Here is a 20637-nt window from a genome sequence, read left to right as displayed (position 1 = left end):
CTCTAAGTAAAAGCAAGAGAAAAAGTGGGCTCTTTCATTTTTCTTCAAATACAGAAGGAAGCACAACTAAAATGTGGGAGAGATTTTAGTGCTGAATTTTCATTCATTGATCATGGTAGTCACTCCTTAAAAAGAAAATCGAAAGTATAAGCCGCACTACTATTTTCTAGGGTGTTGTCCCCTTCATATCACTAATATCATAATATTGCTATGTGACCGTAATATTGTAATTTTTATTAAATACCATTAATTCCAATGGCGCATAGTGAGACTCGGCTCTAAGTTAAAGTAGGCTTTGGGGAACCTGTAAACACATAAGAAAATTTTCATAATTCTCAACTTAATGAGGTTATGTTGTTAAATTTTTCTCAAATATTTTGTGCACTTAATGCGTAAATGAAATGAATTGTCATGACATGCTCCAATAGTGTTTGATAGAGTTTAGAAGTTTAGGGACTTGTTAGATCTATTCTAAAGAGGTAAAGAGAGTTGTGAGTGAAATAGCCAAAAGCATTTCATTCTTCAAAAATTTCGTTACTTATGAGTGCTGTACCATTTTTCATTTCAACTCTCATTTACGTTTTTTGTTCATTCTTTTCAACATATAGGAGTAGGATAAGTAGAAACCAACACCATCAAATTGAGCTACAAAGATCAAGGGAAAAAGGGCTGAAAATCATATTTTGGCAAAAAAGATGATAACTCTGAAATTGTGAAAATTTGATGGTAAAGACCTAAAAACTGATCAGAACTCAAAAAATTGTTGATCAAGGGTCTTAGAATACTCAAAAGAAGGAATCTGGAGAGTTTCAACAAATTCTATGGAGGAACATGGATCGCGATCTATATAGTTTAGAGGACATTTTAAGTGATCAGTGACACTGGGTATCAATAGAACATTGCTATGATAAAGTTTATTTGCAAGAAAAACTCAAAAATCCCAGCAAAATTAGTTGATAGGGCAAAACACGCAAAAATTGGGTTTCAAATATAAAATTGGGCATATCTAGAGATTTTGTGATCCAAATTTAAAAAAGGTTGGGCATTAGTATCTACAAGGCATCGAGAACCAATTGACCAAATTTCATGCCAAAATGCTGTCAAACATGGATCGCGATCCATGTACCTTTTCATCATTTGGGATTGAGATTTGAGTAGTGGGTAGCTGATACCATTAGAAACAACTTTTACAAAAGATACAATAACAAAAAATTGTAAAAAGTTGATTAGCATAGCAAAACATCAGAAACTAGTCAAAAACCGCAAAGTGGACACAAAATTCCACTCTTGATTGGAAAAAAGTGATCAAAATCCAAAAAAGTTTGGCAAACAGCTTCAAAATAGCAAGGACTACAAGTTGACCAAGATTCATGTCAAAAGGAGGTCAAACATGGATTATGATCCATGTACCTCTTAATAGTTTTTGGCTGAGATTTGAGTAGTGGGTAGTTCAGACATAGACAAACATTCCCAAAAGAAGCATTTGCAAACAAGTTGAAAAAAGTGATCAAAAGACCCAAAAACAGAAGATTGTCAAAAACTACCAAACCAGACTTGCACTTTTGTTTGATCAAAACTAATCCAAATTCAAAAATATTTTGGGAGCATCTACAAACATTAGTCTATCAGCTCACCAAATCCCAATTTCAAAAGTGATCAAACATGGATCGCAATCCATGTACATCATTTGAGTTTTTGAACAGAAACTATGCCAGCCTGAGCAGAGACCATTGTGAGAAAAACTTTCCAAAAGAGTTGTCAAAACAATTCAAGAACTCATCAAAAGGGCAAAAAACACTTCAAAGGAAAAAAACTGCTAAGACAAAGCTAGGGTTTCTCTTTTGGTTGACCAAAACTTGTCCAAATTCAAAAAGATCTTGGGAATAGCCTAGAAATACCTTCATCTATGAGTGGTTCAAATTTAGGGTCAAAGGCTCTCCAACCATGGATCCCGATCCATAAACCTTTCTCAAGTTTTGAAACCAAAACCTAGCCATTGTGGTCTACATGCTATTTCTAGCTTAATCCCAAAGTTCCATCTCATTTGGGCAAGTCAAAATCCTAGAACTGCCAAATACTCTGAGAAAGGGTTAGAATTGACCTAATTTTAATCCAGAGGCCCAAACCCAAAAATTTTAGTACCACAACATCTACTAATCATGTTGGTCCTAATGGTACCAAGAAAAGTCAATTTAGCCTGCAAACATAAATCGCAATCCATGTACCTATGGTGATAGCTTGACCTGAAGTTTTTCCAGATTGTAGTGCATATCCAAGGAAACATATTCCCAAGTCCAATTTTGAAAAAAAAAAAATGGCTCAAAAGCTAGCAAAATAAAAGACAGTTTGAAAATCACATAGCAGATCTAGGGATTGGCTTATGACCTATCAAGACAAGTCCAAATCCAAAAAGATTTGAGATAGCTTGTGGACATAGAGTGTAACAAGCTCTCAAAGGATCAAGTCCGCATGTGGTGAAACATGGGATCATGATCCATGCACCCCAACCTCAGAATTTGATGAAAATTGGTACAAATCTTTTGCATGACCTTGTCTAGCTACTGTCAAAATTTGACGAACATGGATCGCGATCCATGTACCTCTTCATAGTGGGGGTATTTGACTTGATGAGCTTGTAGATATACTTGCGAACATCTCAAATCTCAAGTCTGAGATAAAAATACCTTTTGGAGACCAAGATACAAGCCAAAGTCTCTGTATCTTGATCCTAAAACTGTTTTGAGTGCTGTTTCAAGTGCAGTTTATGAAAATTGCTTTTTGATAGAAAACTTCAGATTGAGTCAGGTAAAGCCAAGAAGAAAGCTTGCGAGCAATAGAACACCAAAACAAATTGATTTTTTAAAGATTTTCTAATTTCAAACTTTTAGAGTACCCCAAAGACAATTTGTATAGACCAAACTTGTCACAAAGACCAGATTTTTTTGAGAGACTTGACCAGGCACAAAAAGGGATAAGTTGCACTAAGCCAAGGTGGGCTTCTCCAAGACTATCTTGAGAGTCTTGAGTGAGCCTTTACCATAAACAATCATCCATCAAAAGGGTTTTCTACTCAACTCAAAGATATGAAAACCACAAGAAATGTTGTAATTCCTTCGACAGTGAGAATCAACGAAGATCTAGAGGAAAGGCATCCTTTGATCAACAAACTGAGAATGTGAGATTCATCAAAACCAACAAAGCCATGAGAGTTTTGACAGATTACGCTCATGAGGCCTTGTATAGGGTTACAAATGGGGATCCACTTACCTTCTACAAGTGTGTAGAGCCCAATGTTAGAGAGAACCTCTATGCATTCACATATACAAATGCTCAAGGAGTGTAAGTTTTGATGGTAGATAAGAATGGACGAGAGTAAAAACTAGTTTATCCAAAACCACGAAGGTATACATACAAGGATACTCCAATCCCTACTTACTTTCAATAAAAAATGATGCTAGAGAATATATCAGAGAGGAATCCACCATGATTTCTCCAAGATGAGAAGAGAGAGCGAGAGACGTCTTTGCAAAGAGACTTGAATTGGTTAGATTGGTGACTGAACCACAATGTATGAGACCATCTCAAGTGGCCACATGCATAAAGGCAAAGTACAACGTGTTAGGAGATCCATATGCTCATGTCTCACTTTTCAAACAAGTTTTGAGAGCTGAATAGATTGCGGCTTTTTCATACTCAATACGAAGGATTTTGGATGACACTGGAAGGAACGGCCTTGACGTGGTTCTAACCACTGAACAAAGATGATTATCCATAAATAGAAAAAATCTTGCTCAAATTCTCATGAGAGTTATCTAAAAGGGGGATCAAGCACAACACGATGTCAAAAATCTACGCTTTAAAAAAAAAAGCAAATGAGAAAGTGAAGGAAGCTTTATTTGTTTCAAATAGAGAGATGTTCAACGCGAGAGTTACCACAAGATGAGAGAAATTCAGTTCTCTTTATAGAGGGCTTGAGGAATGAGACTCTAAAAAAGTACCTCCATTGGAAAGCATGCACGATATTTGAGCAAGTCACTAACCAAGCTTTATGTCTAGTTGACAATTGTAAGGTCTACATGTGATGCAAACAACACGACTAGTAATGCCTCTTCTATAACGAGCGAATCCACAACAAAGTGGTATGTTCAAACTCCTACAATGTTCAACATCAATCAAGAGCATCGATCAAATGGTCAAAGCAGTAGTCAAAAGAATAAGCCAGGGCTACAGATAGAACCCGAATGTACAAAAACAACTTATGAGAAGATGTGACACATGTGTAGGGGATCATCCAACCCCATGGTGTAACACTTAGCCCAAACCACAATGTATGCCAGGGCAAGAAACACCTCTTCTGAATGATAGTAGAGTGGTAGTCAACTACTCTCAACCATTGTATGCCACAACCCATGAGGAATCACTATTACATGGATGATACCACACTAATGTTCATAGCCAATCATTATTATGGTTCAAAGACCATTCTTACCAGGCAAGAAAAACCATTGGCTATACTAGCAGCTACTCACAAGTATGACCATGCTATGAGTGTGGAGGCAATCATTGGGCAAGAAATTTTCCTCATTGAACAATGAACGTAGAGATATTGTGATATTGTCTTGAATGTGCTCTTACACACCTCATTTTTAATTGTCCAAAACACCTAAACAACAAGGGGAAGGCAACAATAAACATTGTAGGAATGCTACCTTCTTCAAGCGGATTTGAGGTAAAACCCATAGTTCCTATAATGTGATGACTTAAGCTCAAGCTCAAGAAACTGCCAAAAGAAAACCAGTCAAGGAAGAACACAAATTGCCTGCTCAAACAAAAATTGAGAGCTTATCAATGATGACTGAAAGAAAATCATGGAAAGCTAAACAATGGTGCAACAAAGTTGGTCGGTGCTGGAAAATGTGATGTGCGGTTCTATTGATGCATATGAGTGCAACCTGGAATGCTAATGCATGTATAAAGACCCTGGGCAGGCAGGTGATAGCAAACATGTATGGTTAATGTGGTTTTTTAGAGTAAAAAGGCTCCAAAATGAGCCAAACAAGTTGGCAGGGTGAATTTTTCAAAGTGTAGGAATGTTGCTTTGGAATGTGATCTTTGAGATGCTTTACAAACCGATCTAAAAGGCTCCTCAAATAGAGCTACAAAGTGGGAGTTATAGGAGTCTCAATTTGGAAGGTTTTATAGAACCCCAACAGACCGGGCAGGTGTAGACAGGTGCCCAATGTTGGAGTGAGAGGATAGATGCAAAGTGCTCATATTGTGGAGCATGCCGATATTTCTAGATTGTCAATCAAAGCTTGAACGGCAAATATATGGTTAGTTGAAAGTTTGTCTGGGTCAATTATGGGCCAACTTGATCGCATTGGTAGACATGCCTTTTGGAAGTTCTTTTGGCCTTGATCAAGTTTTATAAGGTGATATGCATCATGTAAAGTAGACAGGATTTGACGGCTTCATGATTGGAGACAAATTGCCAAGTTATGGTCCAGTGAAGTTTGGTGTAGTTGGCATTGAGGAGGTGACAGATTTTTTTTTCCATTTTTACGGCCTCGATTAGCGGGGAGGGGGGGGGGGGGGGGGGGGGGGGGGGGGGGGGGGGGGGGCAAAGACCAAAGGGGCAAGGTTTGCACGGCTTGAAGTTGAAGTGGTGAGGTTTCACTCGGTTTTGGTAGTTTGGGAATTAGAGCTCTAGGCAGAGAGTTGCATGGAAAAGAAGTTGGGGAAAAAATAATTTTTTTGGGGATTTTGAAGGTTTTTTGGGGGGCCTTGAAGGCCATTTGATTAGGCCTACCACGTCTCCATCGAATAAGCCCATAAGTAGTGGAGCGGGCCTAGATGTGACGGTAGATATAGCACATTATGTAGGCATTGTAAGCATCACAAGAGGCTCCCCTTGGAGCTCGTAACATTGGCTATGATAGTGAGCAATGTGCAAGCGCGCGGGCCGGTGCCCTGGCGGCTTGCTGCATTATGGGGCCATTGATGGCATTGCTCGGTGGAATTCGGGGGTAATGTGCTATGCTGACATGGTAGGGGCTGTTCCTGTATTGCTTCAAAAGGCCAAAACCATTGAAGGGGTGCTCCCACTAGCCGATGTCACGACGCGCTGACAACCATGAAGAGGCCTGACACGACTTGGAGCCCAAGAAAACAAAAAATAGAAGTGGGAGTCTCACGTGCAAAGTGGGGAGTTAAAGATAGAAGTCGACCAAAAATAGCAAGGGGAGTTACACACGCCCTTAAGGGACTCAATTTTTGGCAATTTGAGAGAGCTTTTGGGGCAACAAGAGCTCCAAGGAGGGCAATTATTTTTAAAACTTTTGCAATGAGTGCAAAAGTAGGAGAGATCCAAGACCGAAAGAGGGACCAACAAGGACTACTGTGGGAGTTTTTTGCACTCGTCAAGGCTGTGCCGACGGAACAAGATTGTACATGGTTTTTTTGAGCAAAGAGAATCCATCATTATCGCATTTTGTGTCGATTCTCCCTTCCCCTTCTCTCTTTTGTGCTTGTACGCGTGTTTCTGGGTTTGTGTTGGCAGGTGTGCCTTCCCAAGGGTGTGTTGTACAAAGAGAGAGAGAGAGAGAGAGAGAGAGAGAGAGAGAGAGAGAGAGAGAGAGAGAGAGAGAGAGAGAGGTGTTGTGTGTGTCGAGGGATGAGTATCGGGTGATTGTGCTGATTTGTGGTGCTGCAGGGACTGTGTGAGTCTATGGAGTGTGAAGGTAAGGCTTTGCTGGTGTGAATGATCCTTTTTGAAGGTCTAATTGAGAGGACAAGGGTACTGTGAAAACCCTGGGCTATAGAGAGGCATTTTTCATGTGTGTTGGGTGTGTTTCCTATTCCCCCTCTCCAAAGAGACAAAATGAAAGCAAAAAGGATGAAGGAGAAAACCCTCTAGAAATTGAACTGCAACAAACCAAAGAGCTATTGAAACAAGAAAAGGAAAACAGGGAACAAATGGAGAAAAAAATTTCATCCAAAATATCATCAAAATGTTCAATCTAGATAAAGTTGATGAGCATTTGGATGTTCTATTGAAAACCTACGAGGCGAGACTGAAACCCAGAGACTAAAACCCAATGAGACAGTAGAACATAGAGGGTTGAGGTATCCACATTCCAAATTTGAAACAAAGAGATTGAAAATGTGCAACTGGCTCATAGAGTCTGCTCACACTCTAATGGAGATAGAGAAATTACACATCCCTAAACAAACAATGTTAATCCATGAAAGGTATGTGGAAATTGAACATAGAAAAGACAAAACAAATGATCACATGAGGCCTGAGATAGAAACACCGCTAGATACAAGAATAGTAGCAAACACAACGGATGAGGCCAAGTCTCAAGCGATTACATCCTATTTCATAAGTGGAAGGACCATGGCCACAATCCTTGTTGGAAACAATCACAAATCACAAAGATGGTAGTGTGACTTTCAAGTTTGCACCTCACTGAGATCAATATGGATCATGAGTTCTATGTTAACCCTCACGGAAACCCTATCACCTTCGACGGACGCCTTATTATTTGTTCATTTGATCGAGTCATGGATCGGGCTTGTCGGTCGAATAGGTGTGTAGGTGATCGTCGATGAGAGGTGCACCACTTATCTTATTTGTACAGTAGTTTTGCAACGACCGACCACCGTGGGCGCCCATGTGTGAATGGGTCAAACTCTTATAAAAGGTCCATTTGACCTAAAAATCCTTATTCTTTGAGGTGTAAGCTAAGAAGCGCTCTTGCTCCATTTGTCTCCTTCTCCTTCGTGTGCTCATGGGGGGAGGGGGGGGGGGGGGGGGGTGTATTCTTGAGAGAGAGAGAGAGAGAGAGAGAGAGAGAGAGAGAGAGAGAGAGAGAGAGAGAGAGAGTGATCAAGCATTGCGACGGCATTGGCGGTTGAGCACAGCATTGACGACGGCTCCTTTTTCTTTGCAGCACAAGATCCTTCACGATGGAAGCATTGAGCAGTGAGTGACACACTCCTACCCCTTTGAGCTTGCTAGAATCTTCTAGTTGTGTGTTTGCAGCCTTTCGAGGCTCACACACATGCATAGGCAAGTTCCTAGACTTCGACATGTACATCAAACCGTACATTTTTGGCACCATTGCCAGGGGCTGTCTTGTACTAAGCTTGAGGAGCACTTACTGCTACCTTTGGAAGCCTTTCTTTCATCTGTTTTCTGGTTTTTGGCTGAGTTGTGTGAGAATTGTCAAGTGGCTGCAGTGGGTAGTATTAGCAGGTATTTTTAAGCTCTTTGAGTGCTACAGTGTACTTGTTTTTGTTAGATTTGTTAGATCTGTAATTTGCAGGTGTTAATAGATCTATTAGTTAGTGTAAATTGGTAATGTGCAGTAGACGGTGAGTAGATTGAGTATTCGGTGAGTGAGCAGCGTTAGGAAAAGCCCAGGACCAGGACCAGGCCCAGGACTAGGACTGTGTAGACAGTGTGTAGCTTACTGTGTTAGACAATGTGTCAGGAGAGGTAATTAGTGTTAAAAATTAGCTGTGCTAACTGCAAGGAGGTTAGACAGAGCTGCTAGGAGTTGTTGTGTGTGCGTGTGAGCTCGGTGCCCACACAACAACATTATCCTAAAACAAAAAACTTTTTTATAATTTTTTTTAAAAAAAAGTTAAAAAATGTTTGAAATATTTGAGACTAAAGACAAAATTAAAAAACAAAACGGAAAAAAAATCTCGACTAGGACTAGGCTTAGGACCAGGACCAGAACCAGGACCAGGACCAAGACCATGACCTCAAGTGTAGGGAGGGCATGTGGGACAAGTTCCTCAAGTCCTTCACCATCCCCTTCACCCTCACCCTTTGGACTTACTAATTTTAGCCTTCTCCTCGACTATGAAAAGACTATTTTTAGGATTCCGAGGGCTTTACGTAACTGAATCAGGGGCTGTAAATCACGACACGTCCCTCTAGCCAAGATGCTTGCACGCCATATTCCATGGCTTGGTTGGAAAAAAAAGAACCATAAATACAAAAAATTGAGGGTAAATTTGGGTTGCAAACGCCCAAGAACCTAGGTGAGCGGCCTTCACGAGCACTCACCAACACTTCTAAAGTGTTGAGGTCACATGCACCTACACTCTGGTCGTGTGCTAGAGGACGATCACATAGAGAGTGTCTCCGTTTACGCGGGAACTCATTACTCTTCCACCTTAGCACTAGAATGGTAACATGATACTTTTATGTCCTTGGACACTTTTGTGTCCTGTTAAGTGATCATTTTGCTTGAATTATTTGAAGAGTATGAAAATGAATTTCTAGGTGCTATATATCCACAAAGTTGCCTTATGAGCTGAAAAAAACTTAGCATTTTTTTTTTAGTATCGATCTCACCATTAACCTTACTCTTGCACAACATTTTTGAACCTAAACTGTGTGAAAAAACGGGTCCTATTTTTTGCTTTTTTTTTAAATTTTTGGCAACTATAGCACTCTAAACTTCATGTTTGTGAGGTTTAGATGGCTAGAGTTTAGGCCTTCATAGTTCTCAACATGTGCTGATGCTTGTAGGGAGACCTAAGTGTTAAAATTGAAAGCTATGACCGATTTACAAGAATTGCATAATCCTGTTTTTTGGCCAAAATTAGCACTTTTATTATTTTTTTGGTGGCTTTCTTGATATCTAAATTCAATTTTGATTGTGTAAGTGTAATGTATAACATAAAGCTAATCTTCCTTGAGTTTTGGGGGACCTAATATGCTATATAGCAGAGTATATGATGATGGTTGAGTTTTTTTATTGTTGAAGAATACGATACATTTTAGAGTAGCAAGTATAACTTTCTCAATATTGCTAGTTTCTTAGGCCAATTGTGTGTATTTTGTAGGTAGTGACCATATCTAATCATAGACTACAAACTTGGCTAGATATTGAGTAGTTTCTATTGGTTTCTAGAGGTCATAATGCTAAACCCAGTTTTTTCATGTTTGCTGTATTTAGCACTTTATCATTGCCCCCAAGGTTCCAATTGTAAGAGATCCATTATCCTTTTGACATGCTCCATGGCTCCTTTTGAATCTAGAGGCCCAAAGGGAACTAAGAAAACATGTATATAGTATCTGTATTGAGCGTGACTATAGAAACTTTGATGATAGGTCCGCAGAATGGCAAAAATGCAACTTTTTTGTACCTATTTTTTTGCCCAAAAAAAAATAGTGAGGTAAAAGCAACCATATGTTTTGGTCACCAACCCATTGAAGTTAACGGGGCATTTTATCTCATGTCCTACAAAAATCTCCACTCTTATTTATATGCAATCAACCATAAGAAATTGTTGTTTAGGGCAAAATGCACTGGTCCATCAACTTTGGAGGCTTGTAGTGACCAAGGGATGAGAAAAATTACAAGTTTCTCATTTTTTCCATATGTAGTAGTTATTGAACTATAAGCTCATGAAAGGATTTTTCAAAATGAGTGGATCTACTATGGTTTTGGAATTTTTTCTCAAAACCCTGAAAGGACACTTTTATGTCGTGTTAGGTTACCATTCTAGTGTTAGGCTATAGGCCCTCAACGGGAACCCAAGGTAGTAGCACTCAGGACCCACATATTACGTCTAGTGACCCTTCCTCAGACTACGACATCATGGAAGGTCAGCCCATGTGTAATCCTGAGAGTTCAAGCCAAGACATACATGCCATGGGCCCACGATCTGGGCCGAGCGTGCTTAGCCACTTGAAGGATACTTTTAGTAGAGCCACTTTCTTCAAACGTGGAGCTAACGATGTGAATGAAGGGGGTGGGGAAGTAAATTCTCCATTCTTGACCAATGTAAACGCCATGCTCCTGGAGAGTGTACAAGCGAATAATCCATTCACTGCACCCCTTGACTCTTCAGAGCTATTCCCCTCTGATGTTATATTACCTGATGGTAGAATCCTTGCCGAACTGCAAGAGGTTGAGCGATATATCCTTGCAACGAGGGAAAAGGAAATCTAGAGCTTACGCAAGGCGGAGCAACGGAGAGAACTTTAAGGCCCCTATGTCAACATCCATGCTACTCGAGCAATCGAGTGCTCCTGACTTAGCAACCACTAAGGGTCAACCCTTAGAGAGCCACATTGCATCTAGCTCAAAGAACACTCCTAGCACCTCAATCCTAGCTGGAGCGTTTCTAAATAAAAACTGGGAGTATGAACTAGAAAAGGAGACTTTAACCGACCTATATATAGGTCACACCTATCACGTGGGTTGGTTAGATGTCCTACAATCCACAATGGGTGCTACTAGCGTAGGTATCAACAAAAAAGAGTTTGTGATGTCATCCATAGGGTTATTGAGCTGGAGAGGCAGAACAAGGGGATCCACATGCCTTCAACGGGTCTTACGAGATTCTTGGATACGGGGAAGGCTAGGCAACCAACATTTTCACAAATGGAGACTCTCTTGGTAAGTCCGATGGATCCTCCATATGTTGTTTCTCTAGGGGTCTCTATACAATCTGAGTCCACAAGTGATAGCTTTACCTTTCCAAGTTTATCTCATCTCTCTATTGATGACACCATGTCTACCATGCCTACCCCAATGATGGGCATGACAAAAAACACGCCTTGGACCTCATTTGTTAGTAAAGCACCGCTATATGGTAGCCCAATGCTTGCAGCGGTACCTACAAGTGTGTATCAATCGTATGCACCTATGGGTCCTCATGCTCATGTATCTCCTACCCCTCCCATTGTTTCAACAACTTATACTCCACAACCACAACATCCAAGCTCTTATTTCAATGGGACCATACGGCTAGCGTTAACATGTCACAACCACAGCATCCAAGCTCTTATTTCAATGGGAACATACGGCTAGCGGTGGAGCATCACATTAAGTTGAAGAAAAGGGTAAAGCCATTTGTGCAAAAATTACGATGGCTTGGGGTCATACAAGAAAACGCACTCCTTTCCCGAGGTAAGGAAGCTACTGGAAGCAGGGTTCATTTATCCTGTGGAAAACTCAGAGTGGGTGTCACCCGTAGTGGTGACGCCTAAGAAGAATGGTAAGTGGAGGGTTTGTGTTGACTACAAACCACTAAATGCAGCCACAAGGAGGGACCATTTCCCTCTCCCTTTCTTGGATGAAATTCTGAATGAAGTAGCTGGTTTTGAATGCTACACAGTGTGCGACGGGTATTCCGGCTATTTTCAAATACGCATAGCCTTTGAAGATCAACTAAAAACCACTTTAATTACACCATGGGGTTGTTTCACTTACAGAATTGTGCCAATTGTTCTCACAAATGCACCTGCCACATTCCAGAGACATGCCACGTATGTCTTTCAATCATTCTTTGGAACATCCATAAGAGTGTTCATTGATGACTTTTGTATATATAGCCCTCGTACCTCACACTTAGAAAAGGTGACGAGGGATTAGCAAGGCTGCAAAGCCTAGGACGGAAATTAAATGTAGAAAAGTTCCACATTGGGGAAAGTAGAGTCATTCTTTTAGGCCATGAAATCTCAGCTAAAGGTATCATTGCTAATCCAAGTAAGGTGTCCGCACTCATTGCACTACCTTCACCAAGAACCGCACGTCAACTAGTCTGTTTTCTACAAAAGGTGAGGTACTTAAGTAGATTCATCCATCTACTATCACAACTTGTTCTACCACTACAACATCTCACACAACGATCGACTTTCATATGGGACGAGGAGAGTGAGCATCACTACAACAAGGTAAAGGAGGTCTTAGCCACCCTACCAACTATCTCACCGCCTAAGTGGGACAAAAAGTTCTATGTCACCTCAAGTGTGGGAGATGACTCCTTGGGAGCTGTACTACTCCAAAAGGACGCAACGACATCTTTCATGAGGCCCATCTACTTCTCCAGTCGCATGATGACAATGGCAGAGAAATGTTTCACCCATGCGGAACACCTAGTCATGGCTCTTAGATTTGCAACTACAAAGTTTTGATCATATTTTTTTTGCCTAGGCAATTTGTAATCTTAACCATGGATGAAATGTTTCCCTATGTGATACAACACATGGATGTTTTTGCTAGAATTATTAAATGGCTAATTCATCTGCAAGAGTTTGACTACACGGTACAAGTGGAAAGCACAGCAAGGGCAAGCTTAGGGGGACTCATGACCTACCAGAAATTTGAGAAGAAGGTAAAGCAATCTAAAGGGGAGGAAACTCAACCACTTCCAGAGCCATCGGTGATAGAAAGAGGACACTCTCTCTACTTTGATGGAGCCTACAAGCGAGCATCTGATAAAGCAGTTGCAGGCATAGTAGTCTTTGATGACAAAGATATCAAGGTGTTTTTGCTTGGTCATTTGTTAGAATCACATTCTAACAATGAAGCTGAGTATGCAACACTGACAAAGGGATAACAACGGTGCATCTCACAATGGGTAAAACGCCCTAATATATTTGAGGATGCTCTACTTTTGGTAAGGCAAGTAAATGGAGCATGGACATGCAAGAATCCTAGCTTGAGGACTCACTTAAGCTATGTAAAAACTTTGTTGGGTAAGTTTGAAGCAATTCAATTACACCACATTCCAAGGGTTCAAAAACATGAAGCCAACGCCTTAGAAAGTGAAAGACTGTAGGAAATGGTAGTGGGGGCTATAAAGCTAAAGCCCCCTCTATTTCAAGGTAGTGACGCTTTACCCAACATAATGCATTTCTTGGAAACAGGGGAATGTACACCAGATTTGACAAAAGGGAAGAAGTAATGGCTCACCAACGAAGGCCACAAGAGTATCGGTTTATCAATGACGGTTTGTATTGTAAGGGTAAGGACTAAGTATTCAGGAAGGTCCCTCTCTCTAATGAAATTAATGGGGTTATTGCCAGTTGTCATGATGGTGTTTGTGGCGGTCACTTTGCCCTAGATATAGCAAGTAGAAAAATATTGCAGGTTGGTTCCGTATGGCCTAGCCTCAATCGTGATGTATGCCACTGGTGTAAGACATGTAAGTTGTGTCAATGGGCCGACACTAGGTCACTCATGCTTGAACCACAAACACCTATCCTTTCATATGGGCCATTTGAAAAATGAGGTATAGACGCCATAGGACCATTGCCTAGGACCAACCCAAGGAAGTTCTATATCATCATGGGAGTCGACTATATGACTAGGTGGGCAGAAGCTATAGCCACAACTAGGATCACAACTGTGGAGGCAGCTAAGTTTGTCTATGAGCACATATGCTGCAGGTTTGGCACACCATTAGAAATCATCTCTGATAGAGGGCTAGGTTTCAGAACAGACTTGGTAGGAGAGTTAATGCAAAAACTAGGCATTACAAGGAGACACTCCTTACCATATTACCCTCAATGTAATGGCCTAGTTGAAAAAGTGAATGGAATGATTTGTAAGATTATCACCAAGCAGGTTAACAATCATCCTGGGGATTGGGATAATTATCTACTCCCAGCTTTGTGGGCCTACTGAACCTCGTTCTGCACATCTTTGGGGTTCACCCCATAACATTTGGTATTTGGTAAGGAGGAAATCTTACCTATTGAGGTGGAACTAGCAAGTCTCAGAGTGATGGCAAGCCAGTTTCAACGACCCAACATGCATTTGAAGGATCACATCCTTGACTTGGAATGACTACAACTAGACATAGAAGAAGCAATCAATCATTATGCGGCACAGGCAGAACACATATGGCTTAGTTTCATTCAACATCTTCGGTGCAAAGATTTAAAGAAGGGCATGTTGGTGCTCCACTATGACAATCACTTCGACACACGCAAAGATAAGAAGTTCCTACTCCGATGGGAAGGCCCTTTCATCATCAAGAAGAAATATGCCAATGGGAGTTACCAGCTCATGGAAGCTGATGGTAAGCTTCATAAGACCAGAGTCAATGGATGGTGGCTCAAACCTTATTTTCTATGATTTGATCAAACTCCACCTATTGACATTCCTGATGAGGATACACCATCAACCTCCACCTCCGATGACAACGAACAAACGAATGAGTTAGAGGTATAAATGCCCTAACCTTTAGGGGGAGGGCTAATGACACGGGGTTAGCCACACCGCACTCTAGCTCACCCAAAAACTGTTGATCATGTTTGACCTTCGAAGTTGAGGCCGCGAGAATCGATCCCATTCAGGGAGCATAAAATAAACAAAAAAAAAAAGTTTTTTTTTTCCTTTTTGTTACTGTCGCCAACCACCCCGCGCACCCACAGTGGGCCATTCGCCCGTGCCTCCCCTTGGCACCACTCCCTCCCTCTCCTCCATTATCCCCTCTCTCCCCTCCATTATCGCCACCCCACTCCCTCACCCACTCCCTCAGCTACAATCTCCCTCTCATCTATTATTTGGCTCTGTCTCTCTCTCTCTCTCTCTCTCTCTCTCTCTCTCTCTCTCTCTCTCTCTCTCTCTCTCTCTCTCTCTCTCTCTCTGTCGTTCTTTGTGTAGCCAGCCTAAGAGGGCGCATAAAAAACTCACACTCTCTCTCCCTCATTCGTCAACCCGATGGGGGGCCGCTAGTAAGAAAAGCTTCTCTCACACATTCTCTCCCTCTCTCTCCACCGTTCACTCACCATCTCTCTCCCTCATCCACTCCCTCTCTCTATCGATCCTCTCTCTCTCTCTCTCTCTCTCTCTCTCTCTCTCTCTCTCTCTCTCTCTCTCTCTCTCTCTCTCTCTCTCTCTCTCCAGCTCCTGTCCGCAACCCGCATGTGCAACAATAATTTATATATATATATATATATATATATATATATATATATATATATATATATATATATATATATATATATATATATATATCAAAAACACCCGCCACACACACACACACTTACACTCCCTCTCTCACCCACTCCATTCCCCTCTCCCTACTACTCACTCACGCTCTCTGTCCCTCTCTCGTTCTCTCCTGTGTTGGACCAACCCGCACTAGTAGGCTCTCTCTCTCTCTCTACACACACACGCACCAACACACACACACATACACACACACACACTCCCTCTCTCATCCTCTCCCTCCCCCTCTTACCCCCTCTCCCTCTCCCTCTCCCATTCTCTGTAGTCGGCGAGCCAGGAAAAAAATAAAAAATAAAAAAATAAAATTATATATATATATATATATATATATATATATATATATATATATATATAAAGTCTCATTCACTCTTGTTCCCACACACACACTCGCATAAACTCTCTCTCTCTCTCTCTCTCTCTCTCTCTCTCTCTCTCTCTCTCTCCCGTTTTTTGACCTAGTAGACACAGTTCACTCTTTTGATCATAACTTCTTCATTTGAACTCTGATTTAAGTGATCTATAGTCTCAATCAAAGAGCACGAAGCCCTCTACGCATTGATGTAAAGATAGAAATTTTTTGAGCAATGAGAGGCTTTGTTGTAACAGGATCTTTGAAAAATTTATCAAAACTTTGCGTTTTTGTTGCTGACTTGAAGGCAATGTCGGACAAAACTCGCAAGGGTGGAAAATCCACACTTGCCATGGCGAATGATGCAAAATCTCCAAGGAATTTGGATGCTAATCCAATCACATCGTCTACAACAATGGAAGCAATGATCATGGCTTACTTGATCTCATTACAAGAAATCGTCAACAAGCAAGGTGAAGAGTTGCGTGCACTTGCAATGGAGAATGGTACTTTGAGAGTTCTTGTTGTGGAGAATGAGCACCTCAAGAAGGTTCCTGAAATGCAAAAAACACGCTTGGTGCATCTTGAGAATGAAGTTCAAGAATGTAAGTGCTCTCTTGTGGACATGAATGTATTGAAAGAGCGCTTGAGCAAAGTTAAGAGTGATCATGTATTGAAAGAGGAAACAATAGATACAATACCACATGATATATGTGAGATGAGAAATGCATCTAAATCATGGGCTGATATATGTAAGGATAATGTGGTTTCTACATCTCCTATCACGCAAGTTGTTGTACGAGCAAAGAATGTAGAGAATGTGGACACTCAAGAATTGCAAGAACGGCAAAAACGCTCAAAGAACATCGTCATTCGTGGAATCAAGGAGGAAATCATGGAAACACCCCAACCTCTTGCAGTTGCTATTGAAGAGTTGTTTGCTACACGGCATGTCTAGAATCATGGCTTATGGAGCACATTGATTTTGAAAACAAGGAGTCCCTCGGAGAAAGACCCATTGTATGTACCATGGCTGATGAGGTAAAGAGAAAGACCATTCTTGACAATAGTTGGATCTACCTCAAAGGAACGGGTTGCAATGTATATGAGGATCGCACTCTTATGCAACAAAATGTACGTCGCAAAGCATATGAGGAAAGAACCAAGAAGGTCAAGGTGTCATCTCAAGAAGAAAAGTAACTTGAGGAGAATACAAGTCCACCCAACAAATAGGGACACATGATCTATGAGACCAACTCACGCTTGCGAATAAGCTTTTGAAATTGTAACGGCTATCCATGGAATGCGGGAATTGGCATTGATGAGCTTACCAATGACTCCTATGTGATACTTCTTGTCGAAACATAGGAGCATGATACGCAACAAATTCTTGGATTTGACAAATATGATGTGCATTCTTTGATGTGGACCAAAAAAGAAAAGCAACGTAGAGGCCAAGGAGGCATAGCATGTATGATAAAAAAGGGTTTGAAAGATGTTTTATTGTCCAAGAAGATAAGTATAAACACTACTTATGGCTGAAAATCAACCCGACCAATGGTCAAGTCATGTTTGTGGTTGGTTGCTACATTCCTCACTATGACTCCAACTTTTATGCTCACTTGGATATGGATAGAGATCATCCCTTTGTTGAACTAGTGGAAGAGATTGCTCATTACAAGGACCAAGGTGAAGTCATTGTCTTTGGAGACATGAATGCTTGCACAAATACGTTACAACACGACACACCACAAGTTGACATTCCGCATGTCTCAAGAAGAATGGATCACTCATACATGTATAATCAAAGTTCTAATGATGCAAAAGAATTGGATCACTATGGAAAGTCACTTCTATATATGTGCAATAGTACTGAAATGCTCATTGCAAATGGTGTATCTTTATGGCAAGGCACCAATGACTTTACATGTAGAAAGCACAATGGTGATAGTGTGATCGATTATATGTTGTTTTCGGAAGCCACTCTAGAATACATACAAAAATTTACACTTGGTAAATGGAATCCGGGATCGAATCATAGGATGCTATGTATTGACCTCAAGTGTGGTAAAAGACCCGAGCATGTAGCCTCCAATCATGATGTGAATCATTCGTACCTACATCTAGACATCAAACGAGCACTTATATATGCTGATATGGTGGACCAAATGTTAAGCATGACAGAGCATCAAGAGAGCCAAACATTAGAATGCAAGTGGAAAGTTTTCAAAGAAGTAATTTTCTCTTGTGCGAGGGAATGCTTTTTGGTGAAACACATGTCTTGCAAAAGATCTAAGAAAGGTAGCACCAAGAAGAAAGGGCTCGACATAGAATGTAGTCAAGCCCGAAAACACTTGCTAAGGTTGGATTCAAGAAAAGACAGGGAAGGTTACTTGGAACATTCACACACATACAAAGCACTTGTTCAAAAAAAGAGGAGAAGGTGGGAAGTCAAAAAACAACTTCTTTTAGCGCAAGAGAAAGCAAATGCATATGGCAAGTTTTGGCAAAATCTAAAAGGCAAGCGTGTTGAGAGCTTTGGTGACTTGACTCTTGAGGATATGTGTATGCATTGCAAGAACTTCTATGAGCAACCCAAAGTTGATAAGATGGAGTGTCGTAGCTCCCTTCCGTTTATGCCTCCCTTCTTTACCATTGAAGATCTATGTTGCGCGCTTGAGAAACTTGCTACCCGCAAGGCAGGGGACCTTCAAGGTGTCAAGGCTAAAATGATTAAATGGACAAGCAGGGGACTTCAAGGTGTCAAGGCTAAAATGATTAAATGGACAAGCAAGAAAACACGATATTGGATATGCGATATATTTAACCTTGCACTTCAGCATGGCATGCCTCATGATTGGAGTGAAAACTGGATCAAACCTTTGCACAAAGGAGGAGATATAATCAATGTGAACAAATATCGCACTATAATGGTTGGTTCTTTGATAGCAAAGTTATTTGGATTGTATCATGGAGATGAAGATAAGTGAATGGACTGAAAAGAACAACAAACGTGCACTAGGCCAAGCAGGTTTTTGAAAGCATCATAGCACTATTGATCACCTTGTCACTCTTAGAATTCTTATGGAAGCGTCTCGATTGAAAGGAAAAAAGATGTATTGTTGCTTTGTGGATTTCAAGAAAGCTTTTGATATGGTACCGCGAGGAAATCTTTGGAGACGTATGCAAAGCCTTCAAATTTTGAGAGAATTTATGCATGCAGTATTTTGCATCTATGATATGTCGACTTTGTATGGAAGATGGAATTTTAGAATTTTTGGCAAGCACCATTGGTGTCAAACAAGGATGCCCACTTTCCCCAACCCTCTTTGGGCTACTCATTGATGAATTGGAATGCATGGTTCTTGATTTTATGCAACAAGAAGGCATAGAAGAGGTTAAGATTGGAAATGCGGTGATCATGCTTTTGCTTTATGCCGATGATGTAGTGCTCTTGGCACATACCTTAGAAGATGCACAAAAGCTTATGAGTGTCTCGGAACGCTTTTGCCTACATAGTGGGCTGATCGTGAATGGATCCAAAACCAAGGTTATGCTTGTAAAGACCCTCAATGATGAAAATCCATGCATTGTATACAACAATGAACAACTTGAAGTGGTAGATAGCTTCAAGTACCTTGGCCTTGAGGTTCCATCCAATCATAGATGAAAGGATTGCGCAATGCGTTGCTTGGAAGCTCGAAAGAGGGCTTATTATTTATTTGAGAACATGTGCAATGTTGGAGAGATCAAGTGTTGGGCTCTCAAAAAGTACCTCTTTGACACATTGGTGACACCGGTGCTTCTTTATGGAGTGGAGGTGTGGGGTGGTAGCATCGGGAAGTCTACTTGGAAAGAGTTTGAGAATGTCCAAAAGTGTTTTATCACCAACTTTCTCCAAGTCAAGACACAAACACCCTATGTGCTTTTACTTCTTGAGTACGGATCACTTCCTATTGAGGTCTTGGGCATGCAAAGGGTTGTGGAGTATATGCTTAAGATACAATGTAGCTCTTTGTATCGACTTCTTAGAATCGCATATGAAGCAAGTCAAAAGGTCCAAAAGACATGCAAGAGCAAAATACTAAGTTCGGGGTAGATGCTTGACATCAAGAAATGGTTTGGAAGATGGGATGCATGTTACTTGGTCAAGGATGATCGATCGACTCCCAAGTTAATGAAGCCTTCTTACAACGTCAATGTATCACGGCTTGGGAGAATCTGGAGGTTCTCACTTCAGCCATTACACCACACACATTGACCCAAAATACAACTCTCTTCTTCTTCGAGCGTGGTAAGCGAACCCATCCCTACATCCTTGAGCCCATCCCATTGAGTGCGATCCGCACCATTGCCTCCATTCGTCTTAGCTCCCATTCTCTAAGCTGCGAGACAGGAGTTGGGGCACTGGCGAGGAGTCTCATCAACTTTGCACCTTATGCCCTCGTCAAGTGCGAGAGAGTGAGTACCACAAACTACTTGAGTGCTCAGCTTTTGACCACATTAGGTCCT

General features: G+C 41.0%; 1 pseudogene; it reads right to left on the bottom strand.

Moving 5' to 3' along the window:
• Positions 1-283: 283 nt before the first annotated feature.
• Positions 284-20433, bottom strand: LOC147423985 (uncharacterized; annotated as a pseudogene).
• Positions 20434-20637: the final 204 nt, after the last annotated feature.

Source organism: Adiantum capillus-veneris, chromosome 26, assembly GCF_014529385.1.
Source record: "Adiantum capillus-veneris isolate H3 chromosome 26, ASM1452938v2, whole genome shotgun sequence".
Lineage (NCBI taxonomy): Eukaryota > Viridiplantae > Streptophyta > Polypodiopsida > Polypodiales > Pteridaceae > Adiantum > Adiantum capillus-veneris.
This window is presented reverse-complemented; position numbering and strand designations above follow the sequence as displayed.